General features: G+C 34.5%; 1 long non-coding RNA gene across 1 annotated transcript; it reads right to left on the bottom strand.

Annotated features, from left to right (window-relative positions):
- Positions 1 to 11215: 11215 nt before the first annotated feature.
- On the bottom strand, positions 11216 to 15179 carry LOC114416816. Its single transcript, XR_003667592.1, has 2 exons — positions 13227 to 15179; positions 11216 to 13144 (listed from the first exon to the last, which is right to left on the bottom strand). It is a non-coding gene; the product is annotated as an uncharacterized LOC114416816 (long non-coding RNA).
- Between the last annotated feature and the right edge of the window lie 269 nt (positions 15180 to 15448).

Raw genomic sequence — 15448 nt, 5'->3', positions numbered from 1 at the left:
TTTTGTATGATTTATTTAATTAGTTAGTTATAATTATAAGGGTAGAGGGTGTCACACCTCCACCCGTCGTTCTGCCTCCTCAGGACGGTCATTGACAGAGTCGGCCTCTTCTGGACCTCCATCCAGTTAGCGTTGACAATACAACTTTGACCTACGGACCTTCTCCTAGGATTATTTGTTTAATTTTGGAATAAAATAGTTATTTTATATTTATTTTTTAAAACAGATATTTTTATTGGATATCAGATAATCTGAAACGTATATATATATAATTTTTCTGTTTTGAGGTGCTTTTGGGTTTATAAGTTCAAGCAATAGTCATAGTTTGCACTTGTTATGGTTGGAACATCAAATCTTATTTTCATCTTTCTTTTCTAGGTTGGGTACTTGTGGTATGAATACAAATACAAGCTATAGGCTTATTAATCAAGGGTTGCTCTGTAAATCATGAGGTATCCTTGTGCTTATTATACATTCTGTTTTCTCTGTAAATCATATTTTGATAATAGAGTATCAAGTTTTAAATTAGTGATGTGTTTTATTATTTGTGCCTTCAGGGATAAGGATGTGTTTTATTATATGTAACTGGTGCAGTGGAGTAATTGTACTCATCAGAAAACACCAAAGCATGTGCTTCTGTAGAGGGTTATGTGATAGGGGCATGGTTACTTAAATTTAATTGTCCTTATTTTCTAATTTCAAATTTTGAGTGTTTTTATGGCCACTAATGTTGCTCCTCTTTTTGCACAAGGATGCAGATTTTCTAATTGATTTACTGTAACTTGATTAATTCTTGTAAATAAATTCTTTAGCCTTGATTTACTTAAACTCTTTTGTCTTATTTTTCTTTTTAATTGATGAAGCATTAATAAAACTCGCGTAATTGTTAAATTTCATTTCTTTCATTTAATAAATGTTAAGAGAGGATTATATAGTATTTTTTTTAGTAAAATAATCATTATGTATAGAAAAATATATAATATTGGTTATAAGAAAATTAATTGAAGGACCAATAAATACAACATAACTAATTGAAGGTAGACCAAGTTTTAAAGGAAAAGACAAAGACATAGTACGAGCAACTAATATAAGGCATCCTATAAAATATTGAGTTTTGAATCCCACAATGAAGTTTTCATTCTAAGCTCACATTTCACCACTCATCCAAATAATAAATCCACCACCTCAAACATAAACTCTCTTCCAAGATTAATTTTCTAAAATCAAACCTCCTCAAAAGTCATTCTCCACCCAATATCCAAACAAGACTAACAAGCACATCTAGTTTATGACTATGCCGAGACTAACTCAGTGTGAGGCAACTAAACCATAACCTTTCTTGGAACAAGAAGCTATTTGAGAACTCGATTTGCTCTGCTTTTGGTTTAAAACTGATTTGGTTATGAATTTGTCTGCTTCCTGCGTGTAATAATGCTAATAATATTGTTAGAAATTTGCTACAAATGCATTCTGCTGACTCTCCTTATCTCTGTTACTTGCCTTCTCATTGTGAAATACTTTCATTTTTTCTTTGGTAGGGTCTCTATACTGGGGCTTTCATTCTGTCAAGCACCTCTCTGATGTGCAAGCTACTAAACTTCACTTTGGTACTTGATTTCTCACTTCATATTTGAGCCTTTTTTTCCTTTGTCTTTTTACTTGTTTTGTTTGAGTTTGAGTACCCATTTTCTGTTTTTTTTTTCTTTTATTTTATTCCCTTTTATTTTCCTGTCCTATTTGAGCTATGGTTTTTTGTGAGTTCTCAGTATTTTATGAACCCCAATTTCTATTCATATTGCCCTTTGAAGTGAAATTCTAAGATTTTTTTTAAATATGTATCATTCTAAATTGATTCATACAAAAGATAATGAATAATTTGAAACAAGCAAATAATCTAAAATATTAAATGCTTAGTAACTCTGCATATTTATATTAAATGCGCAGATTTGCTTAACTAATTTCTTATCATCTACCAATATATCCCCATATGTCATCATTCGATGCTTTTTCTCTTATAATAGATCTATGACAAAACCATTGACTGCATCTCCAAGTCAACAAGCAAGATTTTCAGCCAATTCAAAAGATGATGATGATTTAAGGAGTCTAATCAATGCATTAAATCAATCACTACATAGACAGGAGTAAGAAAAACAAGAAATGAGACAAGAGCTAACTCAGACTAAAGAACAACTTAAAGAAGTAACATATGTACTGCTAAACTTGGGTTATCTTAGCTCTTCTTCTCATCGTCCATCTCCTCAAGATAGTACTGTAAATGAAGACAATGAGAATGATGAAGACAATGATCATATCAGATTGGATGGTATTGTTAGAACAAATCTCTTTTAACCTGTGATATTACAAACTACAAAGAAACACAGGTTATTAATAAAATGCGGAAATTACAGATCAAATCATACCTCCAGCCATTGCTATGAAGAGTTTCTTGTTTTGGTTCTTCCAAGCTCTCTCTCTTCCACTCTCTAGATGGTGTATAAGACTGAATTCGAAGGGATGAGCTCAGGGACCAAATTCATGTGCTTATATAGGCATTCTACCATCAAGAATGCATTTATCAGCCATTACCACTCATTATTGGCTGTTACAATTCTTTATTGGCCATTATCATCCATTAACAACCATTCAAAATGGCTTTCAAAACTGATGAGCGTTACAAAATTTCAAAATGTTATGACCATGAATTATTACATTCTCCCACTTGGTCCAAACATTTTGACTTAATGCTCAATCTTCTTAAGAAATGAATATATGAATCATAGTGATAGTTCCTCTTATAACGAGTAATATCATCTATGTATTACAATATACTCAATTTCCCAAGCAGTATACTTAAAGTGGTAATAAAACTTCATGAATAAACCCAATGTTTATTCTTGGTCCAAAACATAATTTTTCTCAAATAAATCAATGTGCACCAAAATATGAGAAAATATCATAATATAAAAGTTTCAATTTTTACATATATGTATACAATCATAAATTGGAACCAAGTCCCATTCTTTCTACATGATCCTTAAATTTAAACGGTGGCATGCCTTTAGTTAAAGGATCAGCGATCATCAACTCAGTGCTTATATGCTCAATGACCACTTTCTTGTCTTTTACTCTTTCTCTAATGGCTAAGTACTTAATGTCGATGTGCTTACTTCGACTTCCACTTTTGTTATTCTTAGCCATAAAGACAACAGCTGAGTTATCGCAAAAAATTCTTAAAGGCCTTGAAATAGTATCAATTATCTTCAGCCCAGAAATGAAACTTTTAAGCCATACACCATGTGATGTAGCCTCAAAACAAGAGACAAACTCAGCTTCCATGGTAGAAGTAGCAGTCAAAGACTGCTTAACACTCCTCCATGAAATAGCTCCACCAGCCATCATGAAAATGTACCCAGATGTTGATCTACGAGAGTCAACACAACCAGCAAAGTCTGAGTCTGAATAACCAATCGCATCTAGATTGTCTGTCTGTCTATACATAAGCATGTAATCTTTGGTCCCTTGAAGGTACCTCAACACTTTCTTAGCAGCTCTCCAGTGGTCAATACCTGGATTACTCTGATATCTTCCTAACATTCCAACTGCAAAAGCAATGTCAGGCCTTGTGCATACTTGAGCATACATGAGGCTTCCAACAACTGAAGCATAAGGAATGTTTTTCATTTGTTCCCTCTCAAAGTCATTCTTTGGACATTGGTTCAAATTAAACCTATCACCCTTCACAATGGGAGCAACACTTGGTGAACAATCTTTCATCCGAAATCTCTCTAGAATTTTGTTAATATAGGTTTCCTGTGATAGACCCAAAATACCTCGAGATCTATCTCTATGAATCTTAATGCCGATGACATAAGATGCATCACCCATATCCTTCATGTCAAAATTCTTAGAGAGAAATTGTTTCACCTCATGTAGCAAACCCCGATCATTGGCTGCAAGTAAAATATCATCTACATATAAAACAAGAAAGCATATTTTACTCCCACTAACCTTGTGGTATATGCATTGATCCATGGGGTTTTCATCAAAACCAAATGAAGAAATTATCCCATGAAACTTAAGGTACCACTGACGGGAAGCTTGTTTTAAACCATATATAGATTTATTAAGCTTGCAAACCAAATGCTCACCACTATTAGAGGAGAAACCTTCAGGTTGTTTCATATAAACCTCCTCCTCTAAATCACCATTAAGAAAAGCTGTTTTCACATCCATTTGTTGCAACTCAAGGTCAAAATGAGCAACTAATGCCAAGATTATACGAAGAGAATCTTTCTTAGATACTGGAGAAAAAGTCTCTTTGTAATCTATTCCTTCCTTTTGAGTAAATCCCTTAGCAACAAGTCTTGCCTTGTATCTCTCAATGTTGCCTAATGAATCCTTTTTGGTTTTAAAGACCCATTTACATCCAATGGCCTTCGCCCCATTAGGCAACTCTACAAGGTTCCAAACTTTGTTACTCTGCATGGAACTCATCTCATCCTTCATGGCATCATACCATAAATTTGACTCTTTACAACTCATGGCTTGATCAAAAGTTTCAGGATCATTTTCAGCTCCAATATTATAGTCAGATTCTTGCAAATATACAATATAATCACTAGGAATAGCTGATTTTCTTACTCTAGTAGACCTCCTTAATGTTGCATCAACATTTTCTTGGGGATCATGTTGTTCAACTGGTTGTTCATCATTTTCATGAATTTGATGATCAACTTGATCTACTGGATTATCAACAACAGTTTGTGGAATGCCAATCATGTGTTGTTCATCATCCCTTTGAACTTGAGGGGTATGAATTACAACCAATCTTTCATTTGACGTGGAAGGTTGAGATTCTATATAATCAATTTCAGAACCTAAGTCCCTCAATTGATCACTCCCACTGATCAAATCATTTTCAATAAATTTGGCATTTCTTGATTCCACAATCCTAGTAATATGATGTGGACAATAAAACCTATAACCTTTAGACCTTTCGGCATATCCAATGAAATACCCACTAATGGTCCTCGGGTCAAGTTTCTTCTCTTGTGGGTTATATATTCTCACCTCAGACGGACAACCCCAAACGCGCATATGTTTCAAACTCGGTTTCCAACCTTTAAATAACTCAAAAGGTGTCTTTGGGACAGCCTTGGTTGGAACACGATTTAATATATACGCTGCCGTCTTTAGTGCTTCAGCCCACAAGGATTTAGGAAGATTGGAGTTGCTAAGCATACTCCGCACCATGTCCAATAATGTTCGGTTCCTTCTTTCTGCCACACCATTCTGATTCGGAGAACCAGGCATAGTGTATTGGGCAACAATCCCATGTTCTTGAAGGAACTTTGCAAAGGGACCAGGTGCTTGTCCATTCTCAGTATACCTGCCATAGTATTCTCCACCTCTATCTGATCTCACTATTTTTATTTGCTTGCCACATTGGTTCTCAACTTCAGCCTTAAAGACTTTGAAGGCATCCAATGCTTCGTATTTGTTATGAAGCAAATAAACATTCATATATCGTGAATAATCATCTATAAAGGTGATAAAATATTTCTGACCATGTGCATCCATATCTGGACAACAAATATCAGTATGAATTATTTCTAATATGCTTGAACTCCTATTAGCACCTTTCTTAGACATGTTGGTCTGCTTACCCTTAATGCAGTCCATACAAGTCTTAAAGTCAGCAAAATCTAGAGTATTGAGTACCCCATCTTTCACTAACCTTTTAATCCTCTCAATGGAGATATGTCCTAATCTCCGGTGCCATAACATAGAGGAATTCTCATTAATATTACACCTTTTAATACCAGTTTGAACATGCATAGAACTATAAGTGGCATTATTTTGTAAACCAAGAAGATAAAGACCATCAGACAATATACCATTCCCAACACATTCAGAATTATAAAATAACTCAAATGATGTGTCTTTGAAATTAAAGGAATATCCAAACGGTACAAGCCTTGAAATAGAAATCAAGTTTCGGGAAAAACTTGGTACATAAAAAGTCCTTTCTAATTTTAAAATAAAGCCACTACTTAAAGTCAAAATGCAAGTTCCAATGGCCTCCACATGTGAGCCTAGCTTATTGCCTGATAAAATGCTTTGCTCACTTCCCACTGGTTTCCTTAGGTTTTCCATACCCTGTAAAGAATTTGCAATATGAATAGTAGATCCAGAATCAATCCACCAGGTGTTAATATTAACACTAACCATATTAGATTCATAACATACTAATGAGATTGATTTACCTTTCTTCTCAAGCCATTTCTGGAATCCGGGGCAATTCTTTTTCATGTGTCCCTTCTTCTTGCAAAAGAAACACTTTGCCACCTTCTTAATATCAGCTTGAGGTGGTATTTTACCATTCCCCTTCTGATAAGCTTGAGACTTAATTGCTTTGTTCTTCCCATAAGCAGTAGTCAGTAGTGCACTCTCACCCATCTCCATTACAAGCCTTTCTTCTTCCTGAACACACATGGTCATTAATTCATTGATAGACCATTTATCTTTATGTGTGTTGTAGGAAATCTTAAATGGCCCATATTCATGCGGAAGGGTGTTCAAAATGAAATGCACTAGGAAGGACTCAGACATATCAACCTCTAGTTTCTTAAGTTGAGCTGAAATATCTCGCATTTTCATGATGTACTCACGCACACCTTTCACACTGGTGAGCCGAAGAGAAGAAAACTTCATGATCAAGGTGCTTGCTAAAGTCTTATCTGAAGTGATGAACTGGTCATCAATGGCCTTAAGCAAGTCTCGGACCTTTTCATGCTGGTCAACAGAACCACGTATCCCAGCCGAGATATTAGTCTTAATGAACATCACGCTGAGCCGGTTGGATCGTTCCCACCGCTCATATAGCGCAACGTCAGCTGGGCTACTTTCATTTGTGATTGCAGGTGGTTCGTCTTTCCTTATAGCATAATCTATGTCCATCCACCCCAATTGTAAAAGAATTCTCTCCTTCCATATCTTATAGTTATCTCCTTTGAGTTCGGGAACATCACATTGAATATCAGAAAAATTAATAGTTTGAGAAGCTGCAAAATTCAAAGGCTTATGTCAAAATTTGAGGCATACTAATCTTAATTGTATCTTTTACCAATGTAAACATACCATAAAATTGAATCTTGTGACATAAAAATTGCCTGTGGGCTAAATTTTTAATTCAATAAGAAACAATTAAACCTTATGATAGAATAATCAAATTATTTGCTTAATATTCATGCTTTACGGGTACAATATGAAAATAATTTAATTTCTATCGTAAATTTTTACTTTATGATAAAATCGACAAATTATACATACATCATGATGCCTGTGGGTAAATCATGAAAAATAATACGTCATTTTATCCCAATTAATTATACAGATATAATAAAAATTCTTGTGAGATAAAATTCATTATATAAGTATAATTAATTACAATATTATGTCTAATTCCTTATATGATCTTTAACCAACTTAATATATAATTTTAATCAAATATAGATGCTGTGGCTAATCCATAATTAATCAAAATCATAAAGATCACTTAGACATAAAAATTTATTATATGAGAATAAATAGTATTTTGCATTTCAAAATCAAGATACAATATAATTATGAATAAGATTCTCATATAATTTTATAATTGAAATATAATATTATGCATTTGATTTCATATATATATGCATAGAATAAAATGTTCTAGAATATATTCATGCATAAATTAAATCAAAATTCAAAAAACTGTAAAGCACAATGTGTATATAACGTATTAAAAACGACAACATATCAAAAAAGCTTTACTGGTTTAGTGGTCTGCACATACATTAGTGTTCTTGGAGTCAAGGGTTCGACACCCAGCTAGCACAAAACGTAGGAGTTTTTGTCTTTTTTTTTTTTTTTTTTTTAAAACACTGTTCATCATCTTCAACCTTTAGCGGGTCAAACCCGACCCATACGCAGACCCGTTCTTTTTTCATTCATTCGGACACCATTTTTCACGATTCAAAAGCCAAAATTAAGGAAATCAAACGAAATACATATTTCTAATTTTATTTTTTAAGAAACAAGGCCCTTCATACCATAAACAAAATCAAATCGGAAAATACCGAAAAACGAAAATGGACAAGGCAGAGGCAATTCTTGCTCTGATACCAAATGTTAGAACAAATCTCTTTTAACCTGTGATATTACAAACTACAAAGAAACACAGGTTATTAATAAAATGCGGAAATTACAGATCAAATCATACCTCCAGCCATTGCTATGAAGAGTTTCTTGTTTTGGTTCTTCCAAGCTCTCTCTCTTCCACTCTCTAGATGGTGTATAAGACTGAATTCGAAGGGATGAGCTCAGGGACCAAATTCATGTGCTTATATAGGCATTCTACCATCAAGAATGCATTTATCAGCCATTACCACTCATTATTGGCTGTTACAATTCTTTATTGGCCATTATCATCCATTAACAACCATTCAAAATGGCTTTCAAAACTGATGAGCGTTACAAAATTTCAAAATGTTATGACCATGAATTATTACAGGTATATGATATCTTGCTTAATTGTTTGAAAGAGGTGTGTTGCCTTAACATATGTTTACTGTTATTTTTTATTATTCAGGTTTCATATTAATAACAAATGGTTATTCATTTTTTATTTTATTAATGATGCAGGAACCTTACTTTACTGAAGAACAAAGTTTTTCTTTGGGGGCATGGTGGAAATTTCTGAATTTTGTTGGTAACTTAGGTTATATTAGAATTTTGAATTAAGTAGTAATAAAAAATTGTTATGATATTTTATTCTAAATCTGTTGTTATCATTAACATTTAATTTAAAGTACTTGGATTGTTATACAAGTCATTTTCTGACTTGATGGTTAATTGCTTAATTGATGGTGAGAAATTATACTTTTGGTATCTTGTTTGTTTCTTGTTGTTTTTAAGGCATTGGTGGTTCCTATAATTTAGTCCCATTTTGGCTTGATATATAGGCATGTAGTGGTACTTGTCTACTAGGTAAGAAAAGCTAGTTGGCATAGGAAATAAATTATATATTATGAATAGAACTTATGTGTTAGCTGCCTAATTGAGAGTTGGTGTAGTTGTAATTTTAGAGTGGGACTTGGACATTTTCGCTTTCTACTTGGTCACTAGTGAGAACATTTATAACTAAAGTATCTTGCTTAAACTAAGAAGAAGATAAACATGTAATGTGTGTTTTATGAGAGATGTTATATGAACCTTTTCTTCGAGTAATTGTTAGATAGACAACAACTACGTTTGCTTGCTGAAAATTTAATGTTTAACTACTAATATTGGTGGTAATTAGATTAGGCATTTTATATTTAACAAATGGGATTGTATGCTTAAACCACATTTCAGATTATTTGGTTGGAATTGGGTTGTGCACTTGAGATTTGACAGGGTAAGGCCTTTGGTTCCTTGCTTAGTTAAGTGACTTTTTGTGTTCTATTGTGTTTATTATACTTGTGGCATGTTAAAATTAGCACTGTATTTGTAATCCTTGAAATTGGAAATGACAATCTCACGAGTGGTAAAATGAGAATGGGATTTGTTAGGACTTATAACCAAAAGATTCATTTACAACTAAAGTATCCTTAAAAGGCATCGGTTAGAGTTTGGTTTGATATTTTCATTTGCATGAAAGGAATATAGACTCTTAGTCCATTTCATTCAGATTTGATCCCCTTACACTCACAGTTGTAAACCTACACAAGAGTTTATGCATCTATGACCTTAATTTAAGTCTGATCTATTTCAATTTCATGTTATATGTATTGTAGTGTATTGTATTATCAGCATTAGTAGTAGAATTTCTTCAAATTTTTACAACCTGGTCTGGTGGTGGCAGTGGTGGGGATTAGATACCAATTCTTACAGCTATAGAGATATATAATTGCTAACAATATATACGGAAAATTAAAACAAGGCTAAAAAAGTATTATGCTTCTTTCTTTCTAGTAAGATAGATATAGAATAATAAATTAAAAATGTATGAAAGGAGTTGCAATAACTTGTATTAAGTATTAACTAGTAGTTAAAACAATAATAGTAGTACAATAAAATAAAATAACTCCATCATAATGTACTACAAATGAGAAAACATTTTTTGTATTTTTAACTTGACTTACTTATTTTATATTCTGACACAAATTGCTATTGTTGACATTTAATTCAAGAAAAATAACACGAAGAAATATATACTATTCCTATAGTTTTTCATTAATTTTAAGGAATGAGATGATATCTAATAACACATACAGAATACTAAAAAAGAACTAATAATTCAAATTGAACTCTTGCATTAGAGATTTTAGTTTTTTTAATATCTTAAAAAATACTTATTTTTTCAATTATACAGATTAATTTTTAATTTTATTAATATTTTAAAATAAAAATAAAATTTTCTATATTTTAAAAATAAATTTAGATTTTTAAAAATTAAAAGATCATTTTAAATAAATTATTTAAATGTGCATGTATATATATATATATATATATATATATATATATATATATATATATATATATATATATATAAATCTCAAAAAATTATCTGTGGATTTTATTTTGCAAGAAAATTTATATTAAATTACCTGCGGATTTTATCTTGTGAGAAAATCCGCAGGTAATTTCATGCAGATATGCAAGTTCGTAGGAAATTTCCTGCAAAATAAATGTTACAAAATATTACTTACGGATATTTCTGCTACTTTATTCCACAGGAAATTTTCTGTGACTTTATAATTGGCATAAATTATCTGCGAATGTTTTACCTATAGAATGGAATCCGCAGGAAACTAGTTTGTTGTGAAAATTCGGCAGGATAATAAATTATATTTTTAATTCAATATTTGAATTATAATTAAAATTACAGTTGAAGTAATTATTAAACAAGCATAAATATTAGTACTAAAGGATCATTATAAATCATAAAATAACATTTGATGAATTTTTCATAGTTCTGTACTATTTTTTAATTCGAGATTTATAACACTACTTTTATTTAATAAATATATATATTTCACGTATTTCAATCTAAAAAAATTAAAACTTATACTCAAAATACTTAAAAGAGAACATTTAATTGAACATTTTTAATAACTATTTTTTTTTTTTATCAAATTAGTGAGGTTCTCCGTGGACAGGACCATCTCAGCAATGCTGGCACCATCTTGCTACCCAAGGGAAACCAAATATCATTAAAAATAATCAAAACAAGGGACAAAACAAAATGGGGGACTAGGCCAAAACCCATTAATCAAGTTTGCAAGTTCTATGGTTAGGTAGGGACTGCTTGTTTCGAAGGTACTCATGTCTAACAAAAAGAGGGATACTATCCCACCAAGTGAAGCTACACTTAGAATCCGCCCCATAATTGGCAAGAAGATTAGAACAAGAGTTGCCTTCTCTATAAATTTGAGAACAAATCATGATTCTATCTTTACACAAAAAAATGCAATGTTCCCAACGTCTTCTAATTTTCCAGGGAACAAGTGTTTTTGAAAGCTTCTACATCAACCATCGAATCAGTTTCAAACCAAATCTTTCTCTAGTTTCTGCCCACTGCAGCTTCCATGGCTAAAATCTCAGCAAAAAGAGGGGACTGCATGCCCGTATAGACCGAAAAGCCACCAAAGAAAGGCACCATCATGATCCCTGATACCAGAATGACTCGGGGAGCCCCTAGAGGATCTGTATGTGTTGCATTTTATGGTATCCCACGCAGGTGGGGACCAAATCACGCTAACAAACTGCAACTCCTTCGATGGATTGATGGGAACAGAAAAGACTTTCAATAAGGAGAAGTCAGGGATGCTGTTTTAAGACCCACCTTTGGAGCAAAAGTCCAAAAGAGTGACCGCAGAAGAGATCAAAGTAGTTGCTGTTTGTAAATGAATAGTTTTGTCATTGAACCTTAATTGATTACGGCAAAACCAAATGGCACCCAAAGTGATAAAGCACACAAAGGGCAAATAGAAGTGATAAAGCAACCTCTTTTCCTCAAGTTTTCATCTATAGGCACTCTGTCATGCAGAATTTGCCAGAGGAGGAAAGATTTGGATGGAGAAATAATCGGAGACCAAATTATCTTCCATCAATGATCACGGTTTTCGCGAGGCTTTAAGAAACCAGAAGCATCTTTAAACAAGAGGGTGTCATTCTCAGTTGGACACTGAACAGGTAAGTCATCCAAGAGGGGGGAAGGTGTAACATGCGAAACAACATTTGATAAGTGTGGAATTATGTCCAACAGCAAGCTCGGGATCAGCCACTCATTTCCTGGATGAAAATCATGGACCGATGATAAAAGCTGCATTTTAATTTTAACGGGTAGCCTTTGCAAATCTGCAATAGTGGATTCGAGAAACCACTTATCATTCCAAAACTTTATCTCCTATCCTGATCCAATGAGCCAACCAGTGTTATCAGTGGCAACTGAGAGAAATTTCTCAATGGTGGGCCATATTGAAGATTTCTTATAAGTTTGGACACAACATTTATTCCTGAAGAAACGAGCTCTGAGAAATTGAGCTCATTGATCCTTTGAGTGAATAAAGTCCCAGCTGAGCATGAGAGCTGCAGCATTGTTAATAGCTGAAATCTGTCTAAGACCAAGGCCACCCTCAGCAAGGGGGTTGCATACTTTTTGCCATTTGACAGTGCAAATCTTGCGTTGATTAGGATTACCGACCCAAACAAAATTCCGGATGCAACTGTCAAGGTCTTTGATCATGCTGCGAGGCCAAGAGTAAACTTTGAACGAGTAAGCCAACATGCCATTGATAATGGAGTTAACTAGCTGCACTCCCCCCATCAGGTAGAGGAGCAAGGCTTTCTAGGAAATAAGCTTCAATTTTATTCTGTCAGAGATAGGTTTGAGATGGATTGGCCTAGGCTTACCAATAAAAAGAGGGATGCCCAGGTATGAGAAGGGGATGGACCCAATAGCAAAAACCCCAATTGATCCTTAACTTCATAAATTTTTCTAGGAGACATAGCACCCAGGAAGAAGAGACATTTTTCAGGACTGATCATCTGCCCGGAAGCTTGGCCATAACTGTCAAACAAATTCAATAGGTTGTACATATTTCTCTTAGTACCTCTGCAGAAAATCAGAATGTCATCAGCATAAAGCGAGTGCAAAGGAGTATTGAAAGATTTCAGACTGGACATCAGATGAGAACCTTAGATTGAATCAGTTGAGCAGTGCCCCTGCTGAGAACCTCCTCTGCCAAGCAAAAAAGAAAAGGGGATAAAGGGTCGCCTTGTCGCACACCCGAGATAGACCCATTGATAGAGAAAGAAAGTCTCAGAATCCAGGATTGTTTTTATTCAGCAACAAAAGGTAGTGCTGAAGCCGAAGGAATGAAGAACTTGGAGAAGGAATTGTCAGTCCAACGAGCCAAAAGCTTTTTTGATATCAATTTTTAGGGCAATGTTTCCTCCAAAAGATTTGCATTGCAGCAAATTATAGGCCACCGAAGTGGTGCGGATGCATTTAGCAACTCTACGCCCTTTGATAATTCCCCTCTGCTCAGGAGAAACTAATTTAGGAGCGATACTAGCAAGGTCCGCTAGAATTTTAGAAATGATCTTAAACTGGAAGTTACCCATAGCAATAGGCTGAAAAAATCAATTTTATCAGCAATGTCACATTTTGGAATTAAGGCCACAATGTTGGAGTTAAGGCCGGGAAGAATCCAGTTCTAGGGGAAGAACTGAAGGGTGGAAATGAAGACCTCTTAGCAATAATATCCCAATAAGTATGAAAAAAAATGTCCCCCAAAACCATCGGGTCTGGGGTAGCACTTAGCAGTGCTACTCATCGAAAAAACAGTTTTTTTAACCTCTTCAGGGGAAGGGAGATTTGTGAGGAAAGCATTGTCCTCACTAGTAACCAAGGGAAGGACGAGGCTAGAAATTAAATTATTTGGCCTGCACTTGTTGTCTGTAGCGAAAAGAGCTGAGTAAAAGTGGATGATATGTTGTTGAATCTGGTCCTGAGTTTGGAGCAAACAATCCCCATCCCCGAGGACACTTATGTGATTAAGAGCCCTTCTTTGTTTGGCAAATTTGTGAACGAATGCAGTATTACGATCCCCTCGTGTGAACCAATTCAAACGAGCTTTATCCTTCCAAAACAACTCTTCAAAATCAAGAGCTTTTTGAAGATCCACTTGGGCTTGGGTTTCCAAGTTGATAAGGGAATCAGAGGGCTCCAGATGTTGAATTTTTTATTGGATCTCTTCCAACTTCTTGAAGGCGTTGACGGGCTTTAGATGGATATCTCCGAAAACTTCTTTGATCCAAACTTTCAAAGCAGATTTAACATTTCTTAGCTTCTGTCTAAGGATTTTCATAGGGTAACCATAAGCTGGTAGCTTCCAAACATCTTCAATCAGTTTTCTACATCCAGAATTCTCAGACCACATAGTCATGAATTTAAAAACAGATTTATGACGCAACTCACCATGTCGAAAGAGAGCAGCAAAGGATAATGATCAGATTTTGATCTCACCAAGGCAAGGCAGGAAATAGAGTTCCAGTGTCAAAACACTGATGGTTGCAAATGATTCTGTCTAACCTCATATCAATTCTTCTAGATCCCTTTCGACCATTACTAGTAGTGCAGTTGCATAAATCTTCACAGGATTGCTTCAATGGAAGAAGACTGCCCCTTTTTTCATGAGCTCCTTGAACAACATTGAAATCCCCAAGAAAGATCCATGGTCCAGGGTTAGAGGATTGAAGAAGAGACACCATAAATAGATGCTACACAACAAAAACAAGTTACTAAAACTAACAGCCAGGGAGATGTGTTGGTATGAAATAGCCAGAACATAACAATGAGCGAGTAAAGAGCCTTTGCAAAGGCAGGTCAAATTTTCCCAAAAAGTAGTCGGGAAATTGTCAAAGGAGGTCCAAGGTTCAGCTAGGAACAAAAAGTTAGGATTGTGGGAGACAGAATTTCCTTAAGACACGCCTAGTCTCTGGATTGGCAATGCCTCTGGAGTTCCAAAACAAACACTTCATTGGACACGACCTCGCTGAGTGCCCCTAGTGCGGGTGTTATGAAATCTTCCTGAATCTGGAGTCTTGTTCTTGTGTTGGAGCTTTTCTTTTGGCATTTTGAGAGAACCACTTCAAAGTCTGGGTCACCCAACGATGCAGCTCTAAATTAAATAGGTACTGATCTAAACATGCAAATCAATTTAAATGACACATTCAGATCAAACAGCGGAAATTAAATATTACGAGCGTACCTCCAGTCATTGCAAATCGAATGCAAAGTGGCATATACATGAACCGGAAGGTAATTTTGTTCTTCGAGACTCTTACTCGTTCTAAATAGATGGTGTATTTTTTCTGAATAGAGAAGTGAGTTTGGTAATACAAAACTGAGAGC

This window comes from Glycine soja, chromosome 6, assembly GCF_004193775.1.
Source record: "Glycine soja cultivar W05 chromosome 6, ASM419377v2, whole genome shotgun sequence".
In the NCBI taxonomy this organism is placed as follows: Eukaryota; Viridiplantae; Streptophyta; class Magnoliopsida; order Fabales; family Fabaceae; genus Glycine; species Glycine soja.
The sequence above is the reverse complement of the archived record's forward strand: the minus strand, read 5'-3'. Positions and strand labels throughout refer to the sequence as shown.